We start from the raw sequence: 14288 nt of genomic DNA, 5'->3' as shown, positions 1-14288 counted from the left end.
TGCTGCCGCGGTTGTTTCAACCGTCGTGGCGTCCTGCTGACATCAGCAGTCCTCGCTGTGCCTCACAGAGGCGCAGTATCAGGCTTCGCCTGGACCTACCCCGCGGAGCGCTGCTGCACCGGTACCACCACGTCGGACTATCCTTCTTGCCGGTGTTCTCAGAGTTGTTTGCCTGGCGCTGGCCATATTAATTACCTCCCACCCCTCTCCACCTTATCATTTCCCCATTCCCCTGGGCACTAAGAGTGTCGCCACTATAGTTTTAGGCCGGCATAACATGTGTCCTTGTATCCCCTCCCCGTAAATAATCCATAGCCCTTCTGTGCGTCATTGGTGGCGTGACGAATGCTTTCAAGTGCACCGACAAGTGCCCGCATTGTGGTGCTTGACCAGAACTACAGTAGTCATGGTGAAATGCGCAACAAACACGACACAAAAGTAAGAGGAACACGTATCACGGGACGAGCGGGATTTGCGCTCGTCCCGTGATACGTGTTCCTCTTACTTTTGTGTCGTGTTTGTTGCGCATTTCACCATGACTACAGTAGACATTCACCAACTAGCCCGCCAACAGCTCCTGTTAAAGAACTACAGTGTTCTATACCGGAACTGTGCGATGTGAATTGCATCTGTTGTGGACCTAGCTGTCCAGCTACGACATCCCTTAGACAGTGCTAGCTACGGAAAGTAGGCCTGCGGTGGGACCTTGACTGTGACTACAGGAAGTGGACACTAAACAATCAGTTTATCGGCAACTTACGCGATTGTTTAAGAGACCTGTTTACAGTTCTTTCTCCTACTACCCGCTCCCTTTTCACTATGCCTGATGACAAACTTCTCGAATAAAAAACAACTGTAATGAAGCAGCTCAGTGAGCAGTAATGATGTCATCTGATAGCAGCTTTGGAGCTTAAAAGCGAGAGTTTTGGAGCATCCTGGCTCCGAAACTCCAAAAGGTTGTGAGGGTGTGCTACATGCACAGTAACCTTTTCACAAATGATTACCGCCAGTCGCCTATGGGTCATACTAAATTCAATTGCGAACAAATATTTATTGTACTGCACGCTTCCCTAGCTTTTGAAAATTTTGTATGAAGTCCCGTTGATGCGAGTTAATTATACCTCTGTCACCGATGCGCTGCCATCATTCCATGTATACAGCTAAATTTCATAGTAAAACACCGCGGAAGCCAGTTTGGTGCAGTTTTGAGGACTGCGCAATATTTTGGTTTGGAGCAGGGTGCAGCGGTGAAAGTAGCTTGGAGCAGAACGGAGCAGCATTTCTGCCCCTGAATGAGCGCTGCATTCACGCTACCACCAGCCGACGACTCGTGCATAGCTGAATCACGGCCGCTCAATGGAGGCGCACTTGGTGCGGCCCGTCGCGTCGCGCCTCAATGGCTGGGGAAGCGCGTATTGGGAGAAGTTACAGCTTCCGCCGTCATTCTCCGCGGGGGCGCCACCACTCCAGGACAAGGCGCCGCCGGCACGGACGAGCAGACGACGCGGAAGGAGCGCGCTGGCTGGGTTGGCGCGTGTTATCGTTTTGACTACTAGCATAACAGCGTCCTAAGCGTATGCAGCACCATCTCAGACAAGTGCTGTGTGCCGCTGTGCGCCACGAAAGCAAGAAAAGATCGGTTACCATGAGTTCCCGTGCGATTCACAACGTCGAGCAGCATGGCTGAAAAACATATCTCGGGAGGGCTAGGATGGAAAAGGAAGCCGGTGGGAGCCGAGTGACAAGTCACTGGTATACTCACTGCACTTCACAGATGACGATTACAGGAAGAACATAAAACTGAAGATCCTGCTTCCTTCAGCTGTCCCCTCCGTGTTCCCGAACTGCCCACATTACAAGTTACTCACGCGGGCTCATGATGAGCCAAACAACCTTGAAAAAATTAATGTGCGCAGGTCAATAGCTTTATTTTCCCCACTTGCTATAGCTACACTTCATTTCCTCCTGGACAACTTCCCGTGTCATCCTGAAGCATGTGTGTTTCAAGATAGCTGCGCCACGATCACTTTTATGACGATGATATCAATATGGTATGCCTTGCCCAACATCACATAAGTGAAGCCATGGAGACACCAAGAGGAGCCGCTCTATTTGTCATATGACGAGCGACTCTCTTGGTTATAGTTGGACTTTGCCATATCGAAGACATTCAGGTCCAAGGAGGCACGTCGAAGCAAAGGCTAACCAAGCAAACGTACGAAGCAACAATCATGACAACCAGATCAACAGTGGCGCAAATTAAGTACCTTCTTGACCACATCAAGTATCTTACAACAATGTCTTCTGTGTGCCTTACTAGTGCATTGCATTTAACCGAATCTTATTTTCAGCTTCCGATACGCCCTAAAGCAGGCTCTGAAAGCGGGTCTATAGTATCGCTTTTTAGCAGCCTAAGGCAATTCAAAGGCGGGAACGACAAAGTTGACGCAAGGGCTGCAGTTTTCACCTCGGAGAAAATACTGAAGGTACCACTAACGAAAAAAAAAAATATATCGACTGACGTTATATACATTTTGCCATGCTTTGTGCAGGTTGGCATCTTGCAAGCATCGGTCTGCAAATGCACCTATCAACAATAGGCAGCTATAAAACTTGGAATTCGTGATTATGAAAGTCGTACGTTGCCAACTGCCATATGACGTCTGCTGCGAGAGAGTTTTCGAGCCAGCTTGGATTCATTCATGTGTGGTGTGAACCAGCAGCTGAGATAGAGTATAGCACCGATTGCATTCTTGGCTGGTTACCTTGCACGTCCATTTCAAGAGAAAGTATGAATGTTTTTACAGAATGTCATGAAACATTTTTATTTATTCTGTTTTCAGTGCCTGCCCATGTTTTCATTATTTATATATTACCAAAGTTTAAACAACCTCTAGTGCTTACTTTAGAGTGTCAATAATTTTATTTGATTAGTCCTCATCCATTTATCAACTTTGTGCCCTGTGATTCCTGCAAAACCCTGGACTTGTCAAAATTCTCGATGATGGACGCCTAAGGTATCTGAAAATCACCATGTACCTTTGTTAGCAAGGTGATGAAGTGCCCGCAGGTCATAAGAAGCAGCAAGCTATGCAGCATGTTAATTTCATTCCTTCTTCCCTATTTTGTGCAATTTCCGGAATTGATTTGCGAGAGAGAAGACCGCAATCACACTAAGGACATAACCAAACTAATGCGACCACTGCTGACCAACTGGACAGGCAACATCAATCAGACAGCGGAAAAAATCACGCTTGAGCATAAACCTTTTTCGAGAAATGTTCTTCGCTTGTAAAACAAGCTTGCGTGTCTCCTGTGCATCACGCGGCTTCATAATCAAACGAGAAAAAAATTGCCTGAGCCTGCGGGCGTGTCGTTGAACTGGCTGTCTTGCGTTGTTTCTTTTGCAACAGTTTGTTTTAGCTAGTATGTTTTGGTGGTGGTACCCACTTGAATATTATTTCCAGTGAAAACGGAACAGGCTGAACAATGTTGAACGCTACGTCCTGAATTGTAAGTTTCCAGAAAAGTGCCCGCTGAATAAATGGCCCCAAACCATGTCTCGATTTCAAGATTGCAATATCTAATACGTTATTACAGTGGTTGAAACGCAACTAAATGGGTGTGCACTGTTACGACCGTGCATCATCCGCACTTGCGCGCTCTATTGTTCGCCTGTGGGCATGGATAAGTGCTGTGGATATGTGGTGTTGGTACAATGGCTCTAAGTGAGCCTGTTTCCAGGAATCCTGTTTTGTAAGCCTGTTTTGCTTTGTGGACACCCTGCAAATGCCAAATTGACCCTGTCAAGAGAACATCTAGAAAAACACAAAGAAATGTCCCCCTGCGGGAAATAGCCGGAAGTGCTTTCGTTCAATTGTTCACCCTTCCCGTCGAGAAGCGCTATGGTCAAGTAAGGAATGCCTATTGTCCAAAGGAGGCGACAGAGTGACACGTCCGCTGACGTACAGGACAAGAAAGGAGCAAGGTGATTACGGCCACTAGAGGATTTCCTGGGAATGCAGGAAAGATTTGCAATTGTTGGAAAGGGACAATGCTGGGAGCCGTATGCGGCGCGCACGTGAACTTGGGTTTCTGAGAAGTAAATCCACTTGCGGGAACCAGCCTATCGATTCTTGGCTGAAGAATAGAAATGTACCTCCTCGCCGTTCCCAAGCTTTTCCCGCCAACAAGTGACCAGGCTCAACGAAACAATGCCGGGCCAGTCAGTGCTTCAGACCATCAGTGCAGTGATGTGTTCGATTGGATGCCGATATCTGAGGGGCGTGCCCTGGTTTTGGTTGGTCAGCATCTTCAGAGAGGGGCTGGACATAGGGGGTTTTAAGGACGCTGCAGAGCACGAAATGTCGCTCTGAGCCCTGGGTAAACGGCTCATCCAGTCGCTTCTCGCTATGAACTCTTAACGCTTGTCATTTTGCTGATGTACCCTTCTTTTTCATGTAAATAGTCCTGTAAATAAGTTTTCTCAAAGTGCCATTAAACCTGCTTGTATGTATTGTACCAACGTGGAAGATTCAATCCTTCATCAACCCCGAGTCTCTGCACGCTACCAAGTGAAGGCCGGGTCGACATAGCCCCAGCGTCACGACAACTGGTGACCGGCGTTGGGATCTGAATCTACAAGCCTACAAGCTACAACATCTGGTGATTGGAGGTGGATCAGAATCTACAAGCCACAACATCTGGTGATCGGAGGTGGCATCTCAAGCAACAAGCAGGAGCAACAATCGGCCAACAAGAAAGCAGCTCGGAACATCGATCGCATGTGTGGGTGAGTGCTTGGCTTTTCTTCTGATGTGGACCAGGTTCTAGAACAGGGTTAGATTTTAGAACTGGTAAAAAGAGTGTGGAAACGCCTTTAGGTTTGGTAGTTTGCACAGTTGTTTTGGAAGTAGCCGACACTCGGAGCGATCATGGACCTACAAAAGCTGCAGAAACCGGACCTGTTGCTATTGTATGAGGAATTGGGAATTGATACAAGTGGTTTGGCACGAAAACCCTTGATTATAAAGGCAATCACTGATCTGGGAACCGATGATGAGGAGCTCAGTGAAGCATGGAACCTCATCGGTCAAAAAAAGGAGCAGCTCAGACAGCAGAAAGAGCGGGAAAGAGGAAAAGGAGCGCGAACGTGAGAGGGAAAAAGAGGAAAAGAAGCTAGAAATTGAGCTCCGGAAATTAGAACTAGAGTTGAGCAAGAGGTCGGGCGATTGTCCCCAGCTAGCGGTACCTCGTCTCAACAAGGAGGCAGATTTCAAGATGTCAAAGTACATGCAGCCATATGTGATATCAGGGGATATCGGTCTGTATCTGGCTAACTTTGAGCGAACCTGCGAAAAACTGTCCTTCCAGCGAGACACTTGGTCTCAGAGATTATTGACGGTTCTGCCCTGCGAGGCAGCGGAGGTTGTCGCGCGGCTAAGCAAGGAGGACGCGGACAACTACGAGAAGGTCAAAGCTTGCCTTCTGAGAAAGTATAGGCTTAGCGCCGAGGCGTTCAGACAACGTTTTCGGAACACTACTAAGTCCAGGGACGAGAGTTACCCTGAATTCCTGTACAATTTAAGAGTTAATTTGGGCGAGTGGCTAAAGAGCACTGATTCCTACAGTGATAGGGACGCTGTAGTCGAGCGAATTCTTTTGGAGCAGTTTTATAACTGCCTCCCAGAAAAAGAAAGAAATTGGTTACAAGACCGAGGCGACATTAAGTCGGCCACTGAAGCTGCCGAACTCATTGAGGAGTACGCTTCGCGCCGACAATTCAGCAACCCAGCAGTGGATAGGCCCCGCAGTCCCAAGTTGAGTGTGAATAACCGTCAGAAAAGGCACTTTGCTAGATTTGCAAACGAAGAAAGGAAGGCTTCTTCAGGCAAACGCCCTAGAAAGGACGGCAGTGAAAAAAGTGGGGAAGTGACCAACGCGCAGAACACAAAGAATAAGCTTGAGGCTAGGAAGCCGCTCACATGCTTTAGGTGTAATGAGCAGGGTTACATTGCCGTCAACTGCCGGAAAGAAAAGATTGCTTTCTCGTATGTCAGTGACTGCGATGAAAATATGCAGCTTTTGGAACCCTACCTGCATGACCTAGTAGTCAACGGGAAGCCTTGCAAGGTACTGCGCGATTCGGCCGCAACGATGGATGTTGTCCATCCGGCGTATGTGTCGCCTTCCGACTATACAGGACAGTGTGCGTGGATCCGCCAGGTAGTGGAGGAACAGAGTGTGTGCTTTCCAATCGCGAACGTGGTCATCGAGGGCCCTTTCGGCAAGTTGACAACCGAGGCTGCCGTTTCAGGAAAGCTTCCTAAGTGCTATCCGTATTTGTTCTCCAACAAATCGGACATGCTACTGCGAAAGAGGGGCATCCTTTTCGGAGACAGAGTTGTGCAAGCCTTAACACGTTCAAAGGCGCGAGAACTAGCTACACTGCTCATTCCAGAAGAATCCACAGCGGAGGAAACGGCAGTTAAAACAGTGGTAGATGCGGAAGATAGCAGGTCAGAAAGCTTTGAGAGCGAGGCATCTCAGATAAGTCTACTTGAAAGTGAGCTTGATGAGACGCGGAATGAGGACGTTCTTGAGAGTAACCTCTTGCCGCCAGTGTCTAGTAATCTCACGAGACTTTTAAGGGGAACTCGAGAGGACTTAGCTATGGAGCAAGCCAATGATCCCAAGATACAGGAGATAAGAGAGCGCCACCGCGCCACTAAGACAGCAAAGAACATTTCTTTTGAGATAAGAAAGGGAGTGCTGTATCGCTTATTCAAGGATAAGCGCGGAGTAGAGCGGGACCAATTAGTCGTTCCCCAAAAGTACCGCGGAGACTTACTGCGACTTTCCCATGGCAGCTCGTGGTCATGTCACCTTGGAATAAGGAAAACAAAGCAGAGGCTGTTGCAAGAATACTATTGGCCTGGATGTTTTAAGGACACGGAAAATTTTGTACGGTCATGCGACACGTGCCAGCGGGTTGGAAAGGCGCAAGATAAGTGGAAAGCTCCGATGGTGTTAGTACCAATCATTACCGAGCCGTTTCACCGGTTAGTAATAGATGTAGTTGGGCCACTTCCTGTGACAGAGTCAGGGTACCGTTATATCCTCACTATGTTATGCCCAGCCACAAAGTTTCCAGAGGCTGTTCCGCTGCGCGAGGTGACGTCCGAGAGTGTAGTGGATTCGCTGCTGTCAGTGTTTGCACGAGTTGGATTCCCTTCCGAGGTCCAAAGTGATCAGGGTAGCGTTTTCACGAGTGTCCTCACCACCTCATTTCTCGAGCGATGCGGCATTAAGGTAGTGCATAGCTCGATCCATCATCCGCAGAGCAACAGCGTAGAAAGATGGCACTCTGTTCTCAAACGAGTCCTGAGGGGACTGTGCTATGAAAACAAGCGCGAATGGGATACCTGCCTGCCTGCAGCGCTTTTCGCTTTGCGGTCAGTGCCGCACGAATCCACTGGATTTAGCCCAGCCGAGTTGGTGTACGGAAGGTCCCTGCGCTCACCTTTGCGAATGGTGCGCGAAGCCTGGGAGGGGCGCGGAGAAGACCCAACAGTAGTAGAATTCATTCTGAACCTCTTGAATCGCTTACATAACACTAAGGAACTCGTTGAGGCCAGCATGAAGTCAGCCCAGGCTTGCTCCAAAGTGTACTATGATAAGTCAGCCCGACAAAGGACGTTTTGTATCGGGGACCAGGTGATGTTGCTGAGAGGTTCAAGGCAGAATAAGCTCGAAGTACAGTGGGAAGGACCTGCTGAAGTCGTTGCAAAGCTTTCTAACACTAACTACGCAGTGAAAATCCCCGGTAGGCGTAAAGAAGTGCGCATTTATCATTGCAATCTTATGAAGCCTTATGTGCAGAGGGAAACCATGGTAAATCTAACGTTGAACCTTCCCGAGGAGATGGGGGATAACTTGATTTGCCTCTGCGGAAAAGGAAGCAACGCTCAGGAGCTTCTCAAAAAGACAGAGCAGAGAGGAGAACTAAAGAAATCCCAGCTGTCCGATCTGGGCGAGATAATAACAGAGTTTGAGGCCTGCTTCGTGGACAGGCCAGGCAGGACTGATTTGACTGAGCACGATATTGAGCTGACTTCAGACGTGCCAGTGCGATCAAGGTGCTACCGATTTTCTCCAAGGCAAAGAGAAATTCTGGATAGGGAAGTAACTCGCATGCTGGAATTAGGAGTAATAAAACCCTCGGAAAGCGATTATGCTTCGCCTATGATCTTAGTAGAAGCTCCAGGTAAAGACCCTAGGCCCGTGGTAGACTACCGAAAGCTAAATTCTCTCACCAGGGATCAAGTGTATCCTATTCCGAATATTGAGGAGAGAGTAGAACAGGTCAGTAGAGCGGCATATGTGACTACGCTGGACCTTACTCGAGGATACTGGCAAGTACCGCTCACTGAACGCGCCAGCAGATACGCGGCTTTCGATCGTCACTCCGACGGGCAGCTACCAGCCAACAATTATGAGTTTCGGGCTCAAAAATGCTCCATTTTGTTTTTCCCGACTCATGGATAGGGTTTTAAAGGGGTGTGAAACATTCGCGGTGCCTTATTTAGATGACATTGCGGTTTTTTCCGACTCATGGGCGGACCATATGGTACATCTAAGAGCTGTACTGAGCCTTTTGCGTCAAGCTGGACTAACCGTAAAGGCCGAGAAATGTTGCCTGGCAAGGGCGACCGTGGACTACTTGGGTCACAATGTAGGTCAAGGTTTCAGGAAACCCAGCGAGATTAAGATTTCTGCGGTAGCAGACTACCCGCGGCCGAGCACGAAGACGGAAATTCGAGCATTCCTGGGTCTGACTGGGTACTACAATCACTACATCCCTAACTATTCAGCTTTGGCTAGCCCTCTGACTGACGCTCTCCGCAAGACAGAACCGACAAATGTAGTCTGGGACGAACAAAAGGAAGCCTCCTTCGTAAACCTGAAGGCTGTGCTGATTAGCCGTCCGGTATTGCGAGCTCCAGACTATGGCCGAGAATTCACGGTCCAGTGTGATGCCAGTGATCGAGGGTTAGGTGCTGTTCTCTGCCAGAGAGATGACGACGGTAATGAGCACCCCGTGCTCTACCTGAGCAGAAAACTGAGTTCTAGAGAGAGGGCTTATTGCGCGTCAGAGAAAGAGTGCGCTTGCATTGTATGGGCCATTCAAAAATTGCAGTGCTATCTTGGAGGGGCCAAATTCACCGTAGAGACGGACCATTGTCCCCTGGCTTGGCTGCAAACTGCGACATCGAAGAACAGTCGCCTTCTTAGGTGGAGCTTGATTTTACAGCAGTACAATTTTGAAATAAGATGCAAAAAGGGGAAGTTAAATGGGAATGCGGACGCGCTTAGCCGCTTTTTCTAAGCGGTCCGAGATGTTCCTCACCATGTATCCAAATTGATAATCAGGTTTTTTTTTTTTTTTTTTCGTGCGCTTGTATATGTGTGACTATGTAAAGCGGCACGTTTGATTTTCTAAGAATACGTGGGTCCTGAACGTCTTGAGAGTGGGCTTTTCTCGAACAACAATGGCAGTTTTCTTTTAACCTGGTCTCTTCAGACGGGAGCCGAGTACTTGCTTCGACATGTGGTTGAGTTTCAGACAGCTCGAGCAATTTGGCCTACGACAATCAAGACAACGCGACAAGCAACAGCGAGCTTCAAGCGTTCATGTGCAGGCCATTAAGTCGTCTCTTCATGCAGCAGCTGCGACTGCTGCCCTCCGAGACTCTTCTGGCGGGGGAGGAGGCTTGGGAACGGCGAGGAGGTACATTTCTATTCTTCAGCCAAGAATCGATAGGCTGGTTCCGGCAAGTGGATTTACTTCTCAGAAACCCAAGTGCACGTGCGCGCCGCATACGGCTCCCAGCATTGTCCCTTTCCAACAATTGCAAATCTTTCCTGCATTCCCAGGAAATCCTCTAATGGCCGTAATCACCTTGCTCCTTTCTTGTCCTGTACGTTAGTGTTCCTGTATAATACAGGAACACTACTGTACGTCAGCGGACGTGTCACTCTGTCGTCTCCTTTGGACAGTAGGCATTCCTCACTGGACGATAGCACTTCTCGACGGGAAGGGTGAACAATTGAACAAAAGCACTTCCCGCAATTTCCCGCAGGGGGACATTTCTTTGTGTTTTTCTAGACGTTCTCTTGACAGGGTCAATTTGGTATTTGCAGGGTGTCCACAAAGCAAAACAGGCTTACAAAACAGGATTCCTGGAAACAGGCTCACTTAGAGCCATTGTACCAACACCACATATCCACAGCACTTATCCATGCCCACAGGCGAACAATAGAGCGCGCAAGTGCGGATGGGTTTCTGAGAAGTAAATCCACTTGCCGGAACCAGCCTATCGATTCTTGGCTGAAGAATAGAAATGTACCTCCTCGCCGTTCCCAAGCTTTTCTCGCCAACAAGTGACCAGGCTCAACGAAACAATGCCGGGCCAGTCAGTGCTTCAGACCATCAGTGCAGTGATGTGTTCGATTGGATGCCGATATCTGAGGGGCGTGCCCTGGTTTTGGTTGGTCAGCATCTTCAGAGAGGGGCTGGACATAGGGGGTTTTAAGGACGCTGCAGAGCACGAAATGTCGCTCTGAGCCCTGGGTAAACGGCTCATCCAGTCGCTTCTCGCTATGAACTCTTAACGCTTGTCATTTTGCTGATGTACCCTTCTTTTTCATGTAAATAGTCCTGTAAATAAGTTTTCTCAAAGTGCCATTAATCCTGCTTGTATGTATTGTACCAACGTGGAAGATTCAATCCTTCATCAACCCCGAGTCTCTGCACGCTACCAAGTGAAGGCCGGGTCGACATAGCCCCAGCGTCACGACAGCACTCAGCGAAGCACACGACTGCCTCGTTCTCGTTGTAAACGGAAGACCACGAATGACTTGGAAAAGCCTAGTGATGATGACTTGCCGCTATCACCTTATCAATAGCAAACTTGCACATAGCATCACATACTGTGTGAAACGCCGCTCATAATCCCAAATTAAGCAAGCGCCGACCACGCGGACGCCGAAACGAAAGCACAGCCACGGCCGCTGCGCGCAGCTCTCCGCTCGGACTCGTCCCGGAGCGGTGGCGCCGCAGCGGTGGCAATGAGAACTAGGCGCAATACGGCTCTTCTGGGCGACGCGACGGGCCGCACCCAAGTGCGCCTCCATTGAGCGGCCGTGACATGACTAAGCGGAGCGCGCCTGCGGCATCCTGCTCTAACCCTGCGGCGCCCCGTTTATCCTCTCCTAGCGAGCGCCCTCACGCGGCGGGCCGAGGAGGCCGTCACGCGGTAGCACGGCCGGTCTCGAGGGAGAGGGCGCGCGCTCTAAGCGCTCTCTCCCTCGAGACCGGCCGTGGCGGTAGCCGCCGCGCCGAGCGAAGGAACGAAGAGACGATCGAGTTGGGGCCCCTGCTCTCCTCTGGTCGTGACGTCACGAAGCGAAGGAACGACCTCCACCGACGGCAGAAAAGTGCTAGCAGTATTGTTTTCGCAATAATAAAACAGAAGTTTGTCTACAATAGATAACTGTTCACAACCCTTCAGTTGGAGGCAGTATCCTTAGAAGAGGAGCAAAAATGCTAAGGTAAACGGCTGTGAGGTCATGAAATTTGTCTCCCACAAAGCGAAGTGTACCCACCAAAGGCAGGCTATTTCTATACGAGGGACCACAGATGGCGCCGACAAAAGCTGTGCAAAAATAGCCACACATGTCGAGCGCCGCTGCTGATGTATAATAAAACATATATATCCACCAGCCAGCCCAGAAATAAATGCAAAGTGAGTGCTTTAGGACTCTGCAAGTCCGTTAAAGGATTGCGAGATGGCGACGTTATAAATCAAAACCCCGGACATAGAATTTAAGCCCATGAGTCACGCGACACATTCAAGGTTGTTTTCCTTACTTGAAAAATATAGGTGGTAAGATCCAGAAGAATTACCGCGACTAAAACAAAAGGCAGGAAGACGAAACAAATTTATTGACTCCTTGAACTGGGTCAGGTGAGGGAGGAATTGTTAGGGGAAGACGATACCACAGGGTTGCTGCCAGCTTATCGTTCATTTCGTAACTCAGCGTCCCCCTCATGGAGGAAGATTTCCTTCCTCCATGGTCCTCCTCGTTCTGTTTGTCCGCGTCAGCAGCATCCTCACGCACTTCAGCAGCCTGCTGGCTCAGCTGCACCGACCTTTGGCTTTGTCTCCTTTTTCTCCTAACGTAAATAAATTTTACTATTACAAAGCAAAGCAAATTTTCAAAAAGCGTTTGCTCCATAAGTTAGTTATCATTGACAAAGGTATCCAGCATTACTGCTCGACATCTGTCATTACCTGGCATAGATGGAGGTCTGGGTACGGCCTTGCACAAAGGTGGGAATATGGAGGGATATAATAGGCTGGGTGACCCTCTTCGTTCGCCTTCACACCGCCCACAATGTGCTTGCTATAGATTTTTGCTTAGCGGATAGGCTGCCAATCTGTGATATTGAAACCGTTTATATATATATGTTCAGAAAAGAAGATAGGAAGCCACACTTCATAAGCAGCGAGAACTATAAAGAAAGGCAACTGTTGCCGCCAAATTTTCAAGGGACATTCAACGAATTTATGGTAGCTATGTGTGGAAAACCACACACAAATATGTACCAAATGTATAGAAGCTCAACCCTGCCGCACATTTCCAATCATTATTTTAAACCCTGTGAGAGATACGCCGGTGAGGTCTCTGCATGTGGACTATGCTACGAGACGGACATTATATGTACGTTATAGACCTCAGTGATGAAAAAATTAATTAACTAAAATAACTACAGTACTCTACTTTCAATTTCAAGAGCCAGCATTATATTAAGAACTATAATGCTGACAACATAAGAGTTGAGTCCAATTTATAAACATTCTTTATCGGCAATAAATTTTGAAATATTTAACGTTAAAAATAAGCATTTTTAGGTCGTAAAGTTGCTTCTCGCAATGCACTTCTCTTTTTTTAAGGTTGACTATTTTTAAGGAATTAAAGTTGACTTTTTTTACGACATAAAATAGACAGATGGCTTCCGTATTCTGCTGTATTAGGAATGCAAGCAACGCCATCTTAAAGGGCAGCTGCATCACTTTTTAAAAAGAAAGAGTTCGGAATACAGATATACAGTTTACGACCCCCTGAACACGAATACGACGTTAAATTTAGTCATAAGTGACCGCAAACTACTTTTTAATCAGAAAAACGTGCACCAACGCCGTGGGGCGTTTTGAAAGTGGCGCTCTTGCCTGTGATTGGTCAAGCGCGCCGTGACGTCAATGATGGCGTGCCATTCAGTGGTAGCGGCGGTCCAAGCGATTGTACATGTACGCACGTGCTTTTCTGTGGATGTATGCTGCTGAACATGCAACGATCACGCTGCTCAGGGGAATATGATATTGAGCCGTACTTGTTCGAACCAGCGGCGGGTTCGGAACAAGGTGACACTGGCGGCAGCGGCGACATGACGAGAGAGGAGACAGCGCTAACCTTTTCCCGCATGGGAAATCCACACTGGTACGTACCGCTGCGCTGCACTGCTGTATGCGCCTGTGATCCGCTCTCAATTGAACATACCTGCGTTACTCGTGCCCTAATCTCTTGCCAGACTCGAACGAAGCAGTGTCACGTGTCAATGCGCTTGATGTGACGATTGTAAACAAATGAACTCATCCAGACGAGCCGTCGCCCCAGTTTTGTTGCGTGAATTTAGTCATTTATATGCCAGCAAGAGCAGCAAAAGTCATGCTCTCAGCTCTCGCAACCTCGAGTACGTATACATTTTAATCTGGCGGGATTTAGCAAATTAACGCGGGAGCGCGGTATCGACGAGAAGCCAGGCCGCTACCTTGCTGCGCGCGCGTAATCCCATTTAGAACACCGGTAAAAATACCGAAACGCTAGGACAGCTATCGGCAGTCACGCGCTGCCGTGTCGCGAGTTTAGCACACTTCATTTAGCTGCGCTTAACATCGCGACTTCGACCACAGACATCATGCTGCCCCGATTTCCTTTCTTAATTGGGATAGTTGAATTTTCCAGGAGCTCTCCAAGAACCTGAAAATAAGAAAATGGCCATAAGATATAAACATGACATAAGAAACCTAATTTAACAAAGCAGAGGCGAGTTTAGAATGTGCGTTCTCCTTTATGACATAGGCTTCTGACTTCCATTTTAAAAAGTTCATACTTGGCATGTGCAAGCAGAATCGGATCGCCAAGTGCAAAACGTATACTAGAGG

This window comes from Amblyomma maculatum, chromosome 2, assembly GCF_055883805.1.
Source record: "Amblyomma maculatum isolate TAMU_Amacu chromosome 2, ASM5588380v1, whole genome shotgun sequence".
NCBI lineage: Eukaryota > Metazoa > Arthropoda > Arachnida > Ixodida > Ixodidae > Amblyomma > Amblyomma maculatum.
The sequence above is the reverse complement of the archived record's forward strand: the minus strand, read 5'-3'. Positions refer to the sequence as shown.